We start from the raw sequence: 16315 nt of genomic DNA, 5'->3' as shown, positions 1-16315 counted from the left end.
TGGATCTCCTAATTGTTTAGTTTTTCGTAGCATTATAGTTTGGAGCTCAGACAGTCTTTTTTCAGGGACTTCAAGATACCATCCTTTGGAGGTACAATGAATAATGGCATCTAATTTACAGAGTGCTTGGCAGGCCCATTCTGCTTTTCTATAATGCTCTCCCCACAATTCTGCCAATCCCCAGTTCTCAAGCTTAACTCCTTTCTAGGGAAGGAGGGATCTGCACAGAAGACATGGTTTGTGCCTTAACAACAATAAGTAAATAAGTTTGCGGATGACATGAAGATTGGAAGAGTTGTGGATGGAGCTGTAGATGGTCGAAGGTTACAAGAGGATATAGACAGGCTGCAGAGTTGGGCAGAAAAATGGCAGATGGAGTTCAATCCGGCCAAGTGTGAGGTGATGCATTTTGGAAGGACAAACCAGAAGACTAAGTACATGATTAATGGTCAGTTACTGAAAAGTGTGGATGAACAAAGAGAACTTAGGGTTCAAATCCATACATCCCTCAATGTCACTGCACAGGTTGATAGGGTAGTTAAGAAGGCCAATGGGTTGCTAGGCTTCATTTACAGGGGCATTGAGTTCAAGAGTAGAGAGGTCATGTTGCAACTCTACAAATCTCTGGTGAGACCGCACTTAGAGAATTGTGTTCAATTCTGGTCACCTCATTATAGGAAGGATGTGGAAGCTATGGAGAGGGTGCAGAGGAGATTTACCAGGATGTTGCCTGGTTCGGAGAGCAAGTCATATGAAGCAAGGTTAGCAGAGCTGGGACTTTTCCCTTTGGAGCATAGAAGAATGAGAGGGGACTTGATAGAGCTCTACAAGATTATGAGAGGCATAGATAGGGTGGATAGTCAGTACCTGTTTCCCAGGGTACCAATAGCAAACACCAGAGGGCATATGTACAAAATTAAGGGAGGGAAGTTTAGGAGAGACATCAGGGGTAAGTTTTTTACACAGAGGGTTGTGAGTGCCTGGAATGACTTGTCAGGGATGATGATGGAGGCTAAAACATTAGGGGTATTTAACAGCCTCTTGGACAGGCACATGGATGAAAGAAAAACGGAGGGTTATGGGATAGTGTGGGTTTAGTACTTTTTTTTAAGGATTATATGGAAAGTATTCTTAGAGATAGTATTAATAATTATCTGGATAGACAGGATCTGATTAGGCATAGCCAGCATGGATTTGTGCGTGGAAGGTCATGTTTGACAAACCTTATTGAATTTTTTGAAGAAGTTACCAGAAATGTTGACGAGGGTAAGGCAGTGGATGCAGTCTATATGGACTTCAGCAAAGCCTTTGACAAAGTTCCACATGGAAGGTTAGTTAAGAAGGCTCAGTCGTTAGGTATTAATGCTGGAGTAATAAAATGGATTCAACAGTGGCTAGATGGGAGATGCCAGAGAGTAGTGGTGGATAATTGTTTATCGAGATGGAGGCCGGTGACTAGCGGGATGCCTCAGGGATCTGTTTTGGGCCCAAAGTTGTTTGTAATATACATAAGTGATCCGGATGATGGGGTGGTAAATTGGATTAGTAAGTATGCCGATGATACTAAGGTAGGAGGTGTTGTGGATAATGAGGTGTGTTTTCAAAGCTTGCAGGGAGATTTATGCTGGTTAGAAGAATGGGCTGAACGTTGGCAGATGGAGTTTAATGCTGAGAAGTGTGAGGTTCTACATTTTGGCAGGAATAATCCAAATAGAACATACAGGGTAAATGGTAGGGCATTGAGGAATGCAGAGGAACGGGGAGATCTAGGAATAACAGTGCATAGTTCCCTAAAGGTGGAGTCTCAAGTAGATAGGGTGGTGAAGAAGGCTTTTGGAATGCTGGCCTTTATAAATCAAAGCATTGAGTACAGAAGTTGGGATGTAATGTTAAAATTGTACAAGGCATTGGTAAGGCCAAATTTGGAATATTGTGTACAGTTCTGGTCACCGAATTATAGGAAAGATATCAATAAATTAGAGAGAGTGCAGAGACGATTTACTAGGATGTTACCTGGGTTTCAGCACTTAAGTTACAGAGAAAGGTTGAACAAGTTAGGTCTCTATTCATTTGAGCGTAGAAGGTTGAGGGGGGATTTCATCGAGGTATTTAAAATTTTGAGAGGGATAGATAGAGTTGACGTGAATAGGCTGTTTCCATTGAGAGTAGGGGAGGACATGATTTGAGAGTTAGGGGGCAGAAGTTTAAGGGAAACATGAGGAGGTATTTCTTTACTCAGAGAGTGATAGCTGTGTGGAATGAGCTTCCTGTAGAAGTAGTAGAGGCCAGTTCAGTTGTGTCATTTAAGGTAAAATTGGATAGGTATATGGACAGGAAAGGAGTGGAGGGTTATGGGCTGAGTGCGGGTAGGTGGGACTAGGTGAGATTAAGAGTTCGGCACGGACTAGGAGGGCCGAGATGGCCTGTTTCAGTGCTATGATTGTTATATGGGTCAGCACAACATGGAGGGCTGAAGGGCCTGTACTGTGCAGTAGTGTTCTATGGTTCTAACTTCTGCCTCCACAACTTCTCCACTAACTGTCCAGGCACTCTGGTTCCCTTCACCATGCAACTCTAGTTTAAACCCCAACATGCAGCATTATTCAGGTACAAACCATCCCTTCTGTACAGATCGCTCCTTCCCTGGAAGAGAGACCAATAATCCAAGAATATTATGCCCTCCCTTCTACACCAATTGCTTAGCCACATAAATAACGGTAGTTCTGGCCTCACTAGCACATGGCATGGGTAGAAATCCTGAGCTCGTAACCCTGGAGGACCTGCCCTTTAACCTAACTCCCTAAACTCCCTATACAGAACTTCATCACATGTCCTACCCATATCATTGGAACCGACATGGAGTATGACTTCTGGCTGTTCACCCTCCCACTTAAGAATGCTGAGAACTCGAACTGAGATATCCCAGACTCTGGCACCTGGGAGGCAACATATCATCTAGGAATCTCACTCTCGCCTATAGAACCTCCTGTCCATTCCCCTATCACCACAGCGTGCCTTTTCCTCTACCCACTTCCCTTCTAAGTCATAGAGGCCGAATCATTGCCAAAGACAAAACAACTGTGACTTTCCTCTGTTAGGTCCTTTACACCCCCCCCCCCCACCCCCAGTGTTGAGGGGGATGGCCACAGGGGTACTCTGCACTGGCCCCTTAAATCCTGAGAGTGACCTGGTTTCCTGTCTCCTGCACCTTGGGTGTAACTACCCCTCTCAATATCCTATCTATTACCCCTTCAGCCTCCTGAATGATCCGGAGTTCATCCAGTTCTGGCTCCAACCCCTTAAGCTGGTTTGTTATAAGCTGCAGCTGGATGCACTTCTCACAGTCGTAGTCATCAGGGTCATCGGAGGTCTCCCTGCCTTCCCACATCCCGCAAGTGGAGCATTTCACTATCTTGTCTGGCATCTCTACTGCCCTAGCCGAACAAACATAAGAAGAGATGGAAAAAAATCTTGAGCTTTCCTTTCCTTTGCTTTCTCTGATTGAAGCCTCTGTTCTCTGAAACTTCAAGCCCCAAGGTCACCATTCTGACTATGTCCACTCAGCCAAAGGCCATCTTGGGGCAGTGATGGCCACTGTGCCTACTCGTGCCTTCCTTTAATTTGTGCTCACTAATCAATCGCAATTGCCAATTGATTGCTGCCATAACACTGCTGCTGCCTTTTATCCTCGGGCAGTGAATCTGATTGAAGTCCTTCCCTCTCCAAACTTCTGATGTCCGGATTGGCTGCTGTTCAAAGCTCTTTTTTTACCCCAAGGGCAGTCACTCTCCTCTCCATAATTCAGCTCATTGGCCCATGAAAATTCCTGAGGTGTAGCTGATTAGTCTTGCTAACCCAAAGCAGATATTGGTGAATGGGTTATTGTTAAGTAAGTGCCACTCGATAGTACTATTGACAACACTTTCCATCGCTTTGCCAATATTTGAGAGTAGACTGATTTGAGCGACAGTTAATCAGATTGGGTATCTTTTTGTATACCTAGCATATCCAGGTAATTTTTCACATTACTGGTTAGATTGCACTGGAACAGTTTAGCTAAGAGACCCACTATTGTTGCTATTAATGTCATTAAGACTACAGCTAGAATGTTATAAGGTCCCAAAGCCATTACAGTTTCTGCTACTCTAAGATGTCCCTTGATGTTAAGTTTGATTAATTTAGTCCTTCATCAAAGGATGGAAGTTTGTAGATGGTAATCAGGAAGTAGTTGTCTTATCCATGCTGAACTTAAAATAATGATGCTGAAGGGATTTTGCCATCAAGCACGCAGACTCTCGGGGACAGTGAATGACCATGGTGGCAATTGTTTTATTAAAGTTCCCCCTCCTTTATTTAGAAGTATTGTTGGATCCTGAACTTTTGTGATTCAAAGGCTGTTTGGAAGTCAAGAATGAGCACAAAACTTATTGCTAGCAATTAAGTGTAACAAGAACAAAGAAAGACAAAGATTGTCTCATAGCCTAGAGATAACAATTAACCTATAAAATAGGCAGATTTCAGTGGTGCAATACTTGCTACAGAAAGCTAGAAAACTTCTAAAAAAATACAGAAATGACTGTACCATAATTGCTGGGAAATTCACTGAACAATTACGTGTATGTAGGTGTTCATATAACAATACAAGCAAGCAAAGAATATTAAACTAAAATAAAAATAACTATTCTACACACTAATCCAATGGTTCTCAAATCATTGCTCTAAGTGCAAATCAGAAGGTTAGGCTTCTTCACTCCTTTTTGCAGGATTTCACTGACTTTCAACTGATTCTAAAGTTTCGAGTTGCTTTTTTGCCATCTTTGATATATCTAATTCTGGACATCTGTTGTGGTTGCAGGAAGAAGAATGTCAACCAGGAAACCAGGATGAGTTGCAGAAGGGGTTAACAGTCATGAGGACTCATGTTAAGTCTCTGTTAAACAGTCGTGTTTGAAAACTCAGAGTTAAACTTCAGGAGGACAGTAGCCCAGAGAAACTAACATTTTTCAGAGAATCAGTTGCAAACTTGTGCAACCTTTAGAAAAAGACCTGCAATATATTTTTCCAACTGGTTATGTGACACTCTAAATCAGAGGTTCCCACCCTGGGTCCATGGATCCCTCAGTTAATTGTATGGCTCCATGGCACAAAAAAAGTTTGAATCCCCTGGTGTAAATGAATATGGCCTTTGATGATGCTGGGCTTGGAATGGACACTGGGACAACAAGAAGATCTTGCACTTACAGTAGATACAACATCTAACATAATGAAACTTGCAGTAAGGGTCCCTCATCCAATACTATTTGTACATCATTCACTTCTTTATGACATGGTTGGCTTCTAATTATTCATGTTTTCCTCACTAATAGATCACCTTACATGGGAGGGTGACATTACTGAGAAATTTGTAGGGGTGCTGTAGTCTCTGAGCAATGATTGCCTAGAAAGAGCAACTCTTTCCCCCTCCTGCCAAAGAAATATATTTCTCTTGCTTTCAACTATTGCGCTCTTACATTCTCTCCTGAGCAGGAAAGACTCACAAGGTTATGTGATGTCTTGCAGTGTTGAGACCCTGTGTGGCAAAATTAATGCTCTTTGCTTGACTCTGCGTGGTCTGTCATGTAGGGTCAGTACAACTAACCCTCTTGCTAGTCACATTGGCTTGCACTTCCAGACTTAGAGAGTAACTTTAAAATCTACAGAGCTCCATTGTAGTCAACATTAGCCAGTACTCTGCATCAAATTGCCTGTTAGCTGACCTGGCAAAAACTCTATTTATAAAGCACAATACCATAGACATTATTGAACTGGTTGGACTCTGTTTCCAAGTCACTTATATTAAACTGCTTATCTATTATTCATTCCCCAACATTAGTATCGCATATCGTGATGCAGGAACTTCAAAAACAAGTAACAGATTATTGCTTTCCTTTGTAAAGTCTGTTCCATCCAAGAATGCTGTGCTTGGTGCTTTCTTTATATGGCAAAAAACCCTTCACATCAGCATAATGCCAGCTAAAATAAAAAAACATCACTGTAAAAAAAAAAATCCAATGGAAGTACAGCGCAGTAAGCACTGAACACCATATTTGGCTACATATCATGAATCAAAACTCTTGAAAAAATTTCCAGTACATCAAAGGCTATTTTAAAGTATCTCCTGCAAGTCATTTTTTAGATTTACTCAAAGTATTGGAAGCATCATAGAACCTATTCTCCATGGGCACTCCCATGGGTCAAGGCTGATATTTTTCAAGGCATAAAATGAGCAACTGGAGGAACTCAGCAGGTCAAGCAGCATGTACTGTATAGCCCAGATGAAGGGTATTGACCCAAAATATCAATTTGTCCATTTCCCCCTACGGATGCTACCTGAGCCACTGAGTTCCTCCCACAGTTTTTTTTTCTCTCTAGATTCCATCATCTGCAGCCTCTTGAACAACACAGACTGGAGACACTCAGCAGGTCAGGCAGCTTCTATCGAGGAGAGTAAGCCATCAACAGTTTCAGGGTGTGAGCATTCATTAAGAGTGAGCTGCAGCAGAAGTGGTGGGTGGGGATTCGTTTTCAACATTTAAGAGAAGTTTGAATTAGTACCTGCAAGGGAGGGGCATGGAAGGTCATTGTCCACATACAGGTCTATGAGACTGAGTACCCTTTCCCTTAATCGACCAAAAGCTGTGCTGGCACTTTGAAGAAAATTGTGAATTTCGTCATCAAATTTCGACTTGACAAGTATGGCAATGGTAAGTGGTTTATCTCTTCCAAGGTATAGTTCAATAGCTCAGTTTATTGCTATGATACTTTGTAGAGAGAGGGTGGTGTGTTTCAGTCGGGGGAGGTTGTAGAAGGCCTTCACTGTAGTTATTGGTTTTAGTTTGGAACTTGGACTGTGAATATGTGGAAGTATAACTGCATCTACATATTGCATCTTGACTACAATTGGGTAAGATTGGTTCTGGAATGTAGTCACCTTACAATACTGTTATTTCACCAATGAAAAGGTCTCAGATATTGTCCAAATTTACCTCAGAAGTCAACTGAAAAAAGAGGTATCAAATTAATGAGAAGAGACAACATGAAGAATAGTAGGCCAAATAGCCTCCTTTAATTCTGTAGAAATATACTATGGCATTGAAAAGATTAACAATACTTTGTGATAAATTATCAACCTACAAAAGCCTGTGACTTAAATCTAAAAAATACCGGTGAAGTATACTGCTCTCTGCTCAGGACATTTGGTTGGCATTTTGATCTACATATCACAGGGTTATGTAAATAGATGTGTTATTAGACTTCACAGCCTTGAGTCCCCTGAGGTGGTGTCTGCACCTGTGTCCGACTGGGTTAACTTCAACACATACGAAGGCTTATTTATTTATTAAGCTGATCTGCTGTTTCTGGCACAGGATGCAAGCTGCATTGACACTACAGTGAGTTCACAGCAATGGAATTCCAGGTGTCAACAGCATGTCAAATCAATAAATAGTGTGCCAAATAGATAAGTAGGACACAATCAAAAGAGATACCACAACAAATACTATACATCACAGGTGGAGAGTGACAAAAATGAGTATACCTAAATTTTGAAAGATAATGAACAACACCATATCAGCAGTCAGTTTTACATCTTCCTCATTTTGCTTTTAAAATGAGCTGTCAGCTCATACACATCTGTTCTACATTACTATACAAGTTCAACATACTTCTAGATTCAAGTTTATTTATCACATGTACATCGAAACATACAATGAAATGTGTCATTTGTATTAAGAGCCAGCACAAACAAGGATGTTCTAGGGGCAAAACGTTAATGTTGCTGTACAACTCTGGTGCCAAGATAGCATGCCCATAATGCTCGGCAGAACAACACAGAGCACAGCGAGCAACAACCGCCCCAAAATAGGAAGATGATCATAAGAACAATTGCACTGTGGAGAAATAGCAGAGAAACAACAACAGAGGGGAAACATCTTTGTTTGTGACAGCAATTAGTTATCAGAAAGACACAAAAGCTTGTTTCAGAAGCTGGCTCAACTTTCACCAGCTGGTGAAAAAGGCACAGTTGGCATTTAACTGCTTGCATGCAGGTCTGTCCTTAGTGATATATTCAGAGCACCAAACCCATCAAGTGCTAGGATTCACCTGGGGTCCATCTTATTCCATCTTCCTGAATTCACCAGGAGAATCTATCCTAGGTTGGACTAGACAAGAATTATTCCAGGAGGAATTTTAATAAAGAATTATATTATTGTGGAGAAGTAAAAATGTCTGTCCTTTATTAAAATAGAGACATGACAGACTGCAGATGCTAATATTAGGCCTTTGTCACTTCCATCTATCACCTCCCTGCTTCTGGTATTGTCTCTTCATTCATCTTCTTATTTGTCTCCTCATCTGGATCTACCTATCACCTGCCAATTCATGTTCCAGCTCTTCTCTCCACCATTTTATATTGACCATCTCCCCTTTTTCATTCTAGATGAAGGGTCTCGATCTGAAAAGCTGAAGATCCATTTCCCTGTCCCAGCAGTCTATGTCATTTTTCATCATGAAATTTCATTATTTTGTGTCATCCTTCTATAAGGAGTTCTTCATTATTACTCTGTATTGCCCTGCATTTTGGTTACTTTAACATTTTAGTTATTTATGTCCAGCTGGCAAGTAATCAGAATCAGAACCAGGTTTAATATCACCAACATATATCGTGAAATTTGTTAACTACGGAGGCTAGTGCCTACGATGGAACTGAATAATTTTGCAACTCTCTGCAGCTTACTTTGCTCCTGTGCAGTAGCGCCCCCCCATACCAGACAGTGATGCAGAAATTTCTATGACACACCAAATCTTCTCAAACTCCTAATGAAATATAACCACTTGAAACTTGAAATTGCTCATTCTCTTCACTTCTGATCCCTCTATGAGGACTGTTGTGAGTTCCCTTGTCCTATCTTCTCTGAAGTCCACGATCATCTTTTTGGTCTCACTGATGTTGAGCTTAAGCTTGTTGCTGTGACACCACTCAACTCGTTGGTATATCTCGCTGCTGTGTGACCTGTCGCCACCATCTGAGATTTTGCCATAATGGTTGTATCATAGCAAATTTGAGCCGTGCCTTGCCGCACAGTCATGTAGGTGGAGAGAACAGAGCAATAGGTTAAGCACGCATCCTGAGGTGTGTCAGTGTAGATCGTCAGTGAGATGAAGGTGTTATTTCCAATCCACACAGATTGTGGTCTTCCTGTTAGGAAGTCGAGGCTCCAGTTGCAGAGGAGGTACAGGAACAGATTTTGTGGCTTATCAATCAGGATTTTGGGAATGGTGGTGTTAAATGCAGAGCTATAGTCAAGAAACATCATCCTCACATAGGTACTTGTATTGTCCAGGTGATCCAAGGCCGCTGGGCGAGCCAATGAGATCACGTCCGCATAGACCTATTATGGCAATAGGCAAATTGTGGTGAGTACAGGTCCTTGCTGAGACATGAGTTGAGTCTGGCTATGACCAACCTCTCAAAGCACTTCATCACCATAGACCTATCGCCCAGTAGCACTCACAACTATTGTTGGTCATGGCTAGAATCAGCTGCCATAGCAAAGGCTTAATTGGCTCAGCGGTGGGAAGCAGAGGCTGAAGGTTGAGGGAGGTCTTTCAGATTGGAAACCTGTGTCTAGTGGTTTTCTATAGGGGTCAGTGCAGAGAACCTTACTAATTTGGATCTGAATTCACAAAGTATGGTCGGAAAGTTTGCAGATGATTGCCACAGTGTGCACTGACAAATGACTGAACCCAGGTGTAGAGAAACAACAGATTCCCAGGTAGAGACAAAAATAAGAGTTTATTCATTGGAATAAACTCAACAGAACATCGATAGCTTAACTGAGTGACACCACAAGACAAAACATTCTCGAAGCACAAGGACACCACAACAAGCAGAGTCCAGAGTCCCCTTTAAATAATCCGTATGCTGAAAACCCATGCCAATCAAAATAAACTTGACAAAATTAAACAGAAAGCATGAGAGCTTGAGGACTCTAGATAAGACAACAATTAACAAATACAGGTGCACAGGTCCGCAGGGCTCATGACAAAGATACTACAATAGGTGGTATTGTAGATAATGTCCCTGGAGAGCATTTCGGAACAGAAGGACGTAGAAGTACAAGCTTGCTGAAAATGGTGTCACAGGTGGTGAAGAAAGGATTTGTCACAATGGTTTTCATTAGTCAGGGCACTGAGTAAAGGAGTTGTGAGGCTGTGTTGTAGTTTTTTAACGTGTTGGCGAGGCCACATGTGGAGTATTGTGCACAGTTTTGGTTACCCTGTTATAGGAAGGAAATTATGAAACTAGAATGAGTGCAGGGAAATTGTACCAGGAAGTTGCCTGGACTTGAGCACCTGGGTTACAAGGAGCTTTTTCCCTGAAATGTTGGAGATTGAGGAGTAACGATAGAGGTATATTGGATCATGAAGGGTATAGATGGAGTGAAGGCACATAGACCTGGTTTCCAGGGAGATGGTGCCAAAGTAAGAGGTTTAAAAGGGTTATCAGTGGCAGTTTCTTCACGCAAAGAATGGTATATGTTTGGAATGAGCTGTCAGAAATATTAAGGTGGGCACATTAGCAATGCTTGAAAACCTTTTTGATTTGTATATAGGAGAAGTGTTGAGAGCTATGGGCCAAATACAAGCAGATGGGACTAGCCTGCATGGCAATACAGTCAGCATTGATTATTTAGGCTGAAGGATCTTTCCGTACTGTATGATTATAAGACTATGACTCCAAGTGTTAGCTTATTTCTCAATTGCTTTGATGTAAAAAAAAATGGAATTCACGGATTCACCACTCTTTGACTTTCATTGACCCTGTTATGCTTACAATTCTATGGATTTACTGAATATGCCCACAAAATATGAACCTTTGGAATGTATATGGTGCCATTTACATACATTGATAACAATTTACTTTTATTCCCAAGATCATTTACAGGAACCTCCTCTGGACCCTCTTTATTGCCAGCACATTAGTTCTTAGATAAGGTGCCCAAAAATCTTCACTGACCAAGTGCTTCTCTGCTATTGGTCTTGTATTTTATCAAATCCTTCTTTGAACACCTTCTAATATTTATCTGAAGCTTTTCACGCCTTCACTTTCTACCTCCTTCCATCGAAGAATATTCTTTAAATTTAAGGCCATGGATGATGGTTCCTCTTCCTCCCTCTCAAATGCACATTATAAACATGCATACTTAGGTTTTCCTTTACTGTTAGAAATATAGGACCATTACTTATTATTAAATCTAAATGGACTGTTCATTTGTTACTTCAAGAATACATTGATCCAGGAAATTGTCCTGAATATCACCTGAGAGTATCATTGGCTATGGAATTCAATATATTCTGTTTCGCTCTGTCTAAGAGTTCTTGTGTTTTGTGCTGCATCCATAAAAAGGGACAAATGCTGGGAGCTTAAATTACATAAATTATATCAAAATTGTTTGAAAAGTATTTGATTTTCCTTCATTTTACTTCGAAGCTGTTCAACTACTCAAGATTATATTACACTGGTCAGCAAAAATTGCAGGGAAATTTTATGTCCATTGTATAGAGATACAATAAAGCATGTCTTCAGCATAAAGAATGTCTTTTGGCTCACTGTTGTCTGAACTGACCATTAAATATCTATTGTTGCGCTAAATCTATCATTTAATGGAATCTGATTTTGAAGAGTGGAACTAAATGAAGGTGTAATTGGGGAGGCAGGGAAGATGGAACAGTGGGTGGGGAGGAGAGGAGGGAAATAGGTTACTTAAATATGGTCAATTCATTGTGATTAAATGTTCATGGAATTTGGTTGAAGACTTTGCAGGTGGATTATAAGCTGATCTTCCATTTTGGGTTTGGCAATGGAGGAGGTCAAAGGCAGGCAAGCCAGCATGGGAATCGGAAGGGGAATTAAAACATTTTTCAGCTGGTTGCTCAGATAACTCTTTGTTGTATCCAGCCTCTGTCACCATCTCCATTCTTTCCTCCTTCAATGACTCTATCCACAATTAACCCTTCCTCACCTGTCACTAGCCAGCTCTCAAACCCACCCTTTTCCTTCTCCTCTTTATACGGCCTCTCCACTCTAGCTTTCAGTCCAGTTGAAAGGTCTTGACCCAAATTATTGACTGCCTATCTCCCTTTATAAATGAAGCCTGACACACTGGCTTCCCCCAACAGCTTGTTTTTAACTCCAGATTCTAGCATCTGTGCTTTACTGTGCCACAATTGTACTTAATAACCTTTGTAACTAAAGAGTATAAAAACTTCATGTTACCTCAGTTCAGGTGATTTCTCCACCAGGTCTCTCCCCACACTTTTGCTTGTGGTGAATAAAGAACTATTCCTGAAGTAAAGATCTTTTTACATCTTCAGCTTCAAACTCCATCAAAGTCACAACACCTTGGAAAGAAAAGTGAAAAAATTACCTCAGATACAAACAGGAGAAAATCTGCAGATGCTGGAAATCCAAGCAACACAAACAAAATGCTACAGGAACTCAGCAGGCCTGATGAAGGGTCTCTGCCGGAAACATCAACCATACTCTTTTCCATAGATGCTGCCTGGCCTGCCGAGTTCCTCTAGCATTTTGTGTGAGTTATTTTAGATAGGTATTTTATGAACTCAGGGCCATAGACATATAATAGCAAGGCTACAATAAAGGCACATATCAATAGATGGACAGCCTACATCTGAGTTCAAAATTTTTGGCTGGGAGATCTTGCCTACCTCATACCTTCAATATCAACTGTCTGTTTAAAATTATTCATAAATGCAGACAACAGACTTCTGAATGATTCACACATTCACTCTCCCATGTGCCCTAAACATACTGTATATTTCCACTCTAACTGAGGCATTGGTCAGACCACACTTGAAATATAATGAGCAGTTTTGGGCACTTTATGTGAGAAAGAATATGCTGGCATTGAAGAGGATCCAGAATAGGTTCAAGAGAATAATCCCAGGAATGCAAGGGTTAATGTATGAGAAGTATTTGATGGCTCTGTGTCTGTACTCGCTGGAGTTTAAAAGAATGAGGAAGGTCTCATTGAAACCTGTTGAATATTGAAAGACCCTGGATTTTGTGAACTTGGAGAGGATGTTTCCTATAGCGGGGGAGTCTAGGATCAGAGGGCACAGTCTCAGAATAGCAGGACATCGCTTTAAGAGGAAGAGGTGGTGAATCTGTGAAATCATTGTCACAGCAGCTGTGGATGCCAAGCCATTAAATATATTTAAAGCAGAGGTTGATAGGCCTTTGATCAGTAAAGGTGTCAAGGCAGGAGAATGGGGTCGAGGGGGATAATAAATCAGCTAAGATAGAGTGGTGGAGCAGACTTGATGGGTGGAATGGCCTAATTTGCTCCCATGTTGTATGGCCTTTTGGTCTGAACATAGCTTTATAATTTTAGACACTTGGCATATTGTTTTATTGAATAACTGAGTTGTAATTAAATTATATTGAACAGAGTATCATGTATGCAAACAAAAGACATTGCTTAAATCAGAATAAATGCAGATTAGATTTATAAAAATTGATGCTCTGCTTTCCAAGCAATGAATGATCAAGTTTAAGTCAAGTTTTAAGGAGGTAACTGCAGTTTTCGTCCTCGAGACTTTCTATTTTAAATAGAGTCTGAGGAGATGGCTACAGAGTGCATGCTGCCGAAGGTGCCCTCTGTGAATCCAGGAACTATGTCTACCTTGCATATCTTTGCATAGTATTCTATACTTTATCTGAGCTTGCTGTTTCTATAAGCAGAGCAGTTGAAAATATTAGGTGACAACCTTGGACTCTTGAGAACTAGTCAGCAGAATAGAAAATGAATCATATCACTATTTTATAATTAACTGTATTAACTATAAGCTGAACAAACAGAACACTTGCTGCTCACTATACTCTGCATATTGTTAGTGCACATTTATCTGGACATCTGGATTTCAAAGGTCTCAATCAATGCTTCTCTGGCTGTTGCTTGAGCCACTGAATTCCTCCAGCAAATTTTGTGTTGCTTCAGATTCCAGTATCTGCAGTTCCTTGTTCCAGGAGCAGCTCGTTCACAAAACAAGTTTGTTGAATAAACCACACACCTTCTTTGTGCTCTGTTTCTTAATGTACATTTTGCAGTTCACTGAATGAAAACACACACACACAAACACACACACACACACACACACACACACACACGTGATTGGATGACAGGATACTCTTTTATTTGCACACTGTATAGATATGCAGCTTTAATTAGGTGAGTGCTCAGTCTTGAAGAGGTGTTTTAAAATCTCCAAGGGAGAACAAAGGACAAGTCAAAGCCGATTCACAATAATCAGCACTACAATACTCTAAGTGGCTTTAGGTATTTTGTAAACATGAAATATGGGAATGAAAAGTTTTCACATGTAAACCTTCAAGATTTCAATGCAGGAGTGTAGTTCAATAAACACTGCACCTTTCAATCTTTTCTTGCGAGGCTAAAGAGTCTATCTGGAATCAAGAATAAAAGTTATATATACTGTAATGCAAAATGATGTGTAATTTATGTTAAGTTTATGTTAATATATCAGAAGCATGGCAACTTGTGGGTTGATCCCTCAGAACATTGCAAAAATACAGTGACGCGATGCATTTCACTGTATGTTTTGATGCTTCAACATACATGTGAAAAATAAAGCTAATTCAAAATGTTTTTTTCCCATGTATATGTAATGTTGTAAGGATGTAAGAAGATGTAAAAAAATAATGTTGGGACTTTATATAGCACTGGTGAGGCCTCATTTGGACTATTGTGGGCAGTTTTGGGCACCTTGTCTTAGAATGGATGTGATGAAAATGGAGAGGTTACAAAGGAGGTTCACAAAATTGATTCCAGGTTTGAACAGCTTGTCAAATGAAGAGTGTTTGATGGGTCTGGGCCTATATTCACTAGAATGCAGAAGAATGAGGGGTGACCTCATTGAAGCCAATTGAACGGTGAAAGGCCTTGACTGAGTGGATTTGGAGAGGATGTGTCCTGTGGTGGGAAAGTCTGAGACCAGAGGACATGGCCTCAGATTTGAGGGGTATCATTCTAGGATGGAGATGAGAAAGAATTTTTTCAGCCAGGGAGTGCAGTATTTATGGAATACATTGCCACCAACAGCTGTGCACACCAAGTCCGTATGTTTATTTAAGAAGACGTGGTTGATGGATTATTGATTGGTTAAGGCATGAAGGGTTATGGGGGGAAGGCAGGAGATTGGGCTGAGAGGGAAAATAGATCGGTCCTGAAGAAAAGGCAGATATAGACTTAATGGGCCAAATGACCTAATTCTGCTCCTATATCCTCTGGTCTTATGGTATATAATTCACTGCTACTGCTAATTTCCATGGTTTGTATGCTTGTGACAAATAAACCTAATTTTTAATCTTTCTTTATCTTAGGTGTGTTTGTCTATGACTTCAATAACATTGAAACTAGAAACTTGTAAAAGTGTTAAGCCATTTAGAAGTATCTACTGCATCTCAGGTATCACTAAGATGTAAGTCAGGAATATTGCAAGAAGTTGTTTTCTAAGCTCCTCCAATGTCATGACTGGGACAGGACTCACATGAATCTGTATATATATGCAGGAATTCCAAGTGTCCAGGTGGTTGCAGGGGTTAAATGTGTCCACTTTATGCTGAGCAGCTGGAGTTTCTCATTAAGACCCAACCAACACTTCCCTGATCTGTCAGGCCAGCAATAGCAATCACCAAATGAGTTGCTACTTGGCATCTGTGTTGGCTATTCTATGCACTTCTGCAAAACTCTTTGTGATTTTTGTTCACATACATTAACCCAAGTTGTGATAGAAATGCAAGCTGTTAATCCCAGTAGCAGATGCTGTTGCTGTAAATGGCAGATTTCTGCATCTGCTTTGTTTTGCTAAAACAGATTCTTAGAAAACAATTCTAACTTGTGGGTATCCGGGTCTGTAGAAATGGTTGGTGATGGCCAACCAGTTAACAGGTACACCTGGCCACATTGGCAAAACTTCCCTCCTGCAAAGTGATTGACAGCAAGATGCAGTGGACTGGATTTTGTTCCATCTTCTCTGTGAGTTAACCCCCCCAGGGCCATGCTAAACACTTAAAGCAATGCAGCTCTGAAAAAATTCAGGCCATTCGTGTGTTTCCTTTCTGACAAAAGAGCAGGATACAAATAGTTTCACATACTGGTGTCCCAGTTTATGTTTTTTTGAACAGCTGTTCATAGAGTTCAATATAGAAGAATTGCATTGCACATTTTGG

General features: G+C 40.8%; 1 long non-coding RNA gene across 1 annotated transcript in view; it reads left to right on the top strand.

The window, feature by feature from the left end:
- The window catches only part of LOC132397353 (uncharacterized), a 53053-nt gene that overhangs the window by 22584 nt on the left and 14154 nt on the right, over nt 1-16315 (top strand). Inside the window, exon 4 of the long non-coding RNA XR_009513342.1 lies at nt 4856-6743. This is a non-coding gene — a long non-coding RNA (uncharacterized LOC132397353). The remainder of the gene's footprint in view (nt 1-4855; nt 6744-16315) is intronic.

This window comes from Hypanus sabinus, chromosome 7 (genome assembly GCF_030144855.1).
Source record: "Hypanus sabinus isolate sHypSab1 chromosome 7, sHypSab1.hap1, whole genome shotgun sequence".
NCBI lineage: Eukaryota > Metazoa > Chordata > Chondrichthyes > Myliobatiformes > Dasyatidae > Hypanus > Hypanus sabinus.
Note: the sequence above shows the minus strand (reverse complement) of the source record. Positions and strands in the feature narration are given on the sequence as shown.